Raw genomic sequence first — 1831 nt, 5'->3', positions numbered from 1 at the left:
GACACTCTACCCAGGGGGACAGCTTGAGGCTCTCTCTCAAAAAAAAAAAAAAAAAAATGCAAATCAAAACCCACTCTAAAGTATCACCTAACCCTAGAAAGATTAGCCCACATCACAAAGTCCCAAAATACCAGATGCTGGGAATGTGGAGAGAAGGGAACACTTCTATACTGCTGGTGGAATTGCAAACTAATACAGCCCTTTTGGAGAGAAGTATGGAGAATCCTCAACGATCTAAATGTGGATCTTCCATTTGACCCTGCAATCTCATTATTGGGTATCTACCCAGGAGAACAAAAAACATTTTGCCACAAAGACATGCACTAGAATGTTTATTGTGGCTTAATACATAATTGCCAAGTCGTACAAGCAACCTAAGTGCCCATCAACCCATGAATGGATCAAAAAACGGTGGTATATGTATACCATGGAATATTATGCAGCCATCAAAAAAGATGGAGACTTTACATTTACCTGAATGGAGCTGAAATACATTGTTCTGGCTCAGAGCCCATAGCTTAGCAGTTAGGGTGCTGGCCACATATGCTGAGGGTGGTAAGTCCAACATGGCCTGAGCCTGATGAACAACAATGACAACTACACCAAAAAAAGAGCCAGATGTTGTGGCAGGTACCTATAGTCCCAGCTACTTAGGAGACTGAGGCAAGAGAATGGCTTAAGCCCAAGATTTTGAGGTTGCTGTGAGCTGTGATGCCACAACACTCTACTGAGTGTGATGTAGTGAGACTCTGTCTCAAAAAAAAAAAAAAGAAAGAAAGAAAGAAATACATTCTTCTTAGTAAAGTATTGCAAGAATGGAAAAATAAATATCCAATTTACTCCATACTAATATGAAATCAATACATAAACATTGCATGCTCCTAAGAACAATAAAACACTGTTATAGTCCAATTTGGGGGTAGAGGGAAGCAGGAGTGGGGAGGGAGGAGGTGGGATCTCACCTAATGTGCACATTGTGAGGGTGTATAAAATGCCCCCGGGTGAGGGGTCTTCTACAAATGGAACTTTACCCTGGAAGTGAGAACAATGTAACCTAAATACTATACCCTCATATTAATTTGAATAAAGTTTAAAAAAAAGAAATTCTTCTTAAATAATATTTTTATTAAAGTCAGCTGCAATACATATATATATGCAACACGTATGAGATAATAGCAATATATATGAGATAGCTGTATCATAGCATACAGTGTTTGTGATAATATGTTCATTGTTTTTTAATATTATAAATAATGCTGTAATAAATATATTTGTAAAGCAATTTATCCTCTTACCAGAAGTTTAAGGATGCTTTTCTTATCTCATATGCCATGTATTGAATATTCTCAAGTTTTTGGTAGCAACAATTACATATGATTATTGTTTTTCTTTAATAATCAGTAAAGTTCAACATTTTTCAAGTGTTTGCTTGCCATCTATAGTTTTTGCTTTTATAAGGTGCCTATTCAGTTATTTTTCCTTTTATCATTTTGAGTTTTAGTTATGTTTATATATAAAGGCTGTTAATTTTTGCTGTCATAATTTTTGGAATAATTTATTGTTCCTTTTGCTGCCCTAGAACCTCCTGGCCAGGAAATAAACTTCAACTGCAAGTTAATATGTTGGTTTAACAACTGTTGACCGAGAGCCATGGAAAAAAACTTCCAATAAGATAAATAGAATGAAAATATTCTCAGATTAGCTCGGCACCTATAGCTCAAGCAGCGAAGGTAGCCAGACATTGTGGCGGGCGCCTATAATCCCAGCTGCTTGGGAGGCTAAGGCAAGAGAATTGCTTAAGCCCAGGAGTTTGAGATTGCTGTGAGCTGTG

Source organism: Otolemur garnettii, unplaced genomic scaffold, assembly GCF_000181295.1.
Source record: "Otolemur garnettii isolate 467f Iridium unplaced genomic scaffold, OtoGar3 scaffold00021, whole genome shotgun sequence".
NCBI lineage: Eukaryota > Metazoa > Chordata > Mammalia > Primates > Galagidae > Otolemur > Otolemur garnettii.
The sequence above is the reverse complement of the archived record's forward strand: the minus strand, read 5'-3'. Positions refer to the sequence as shown.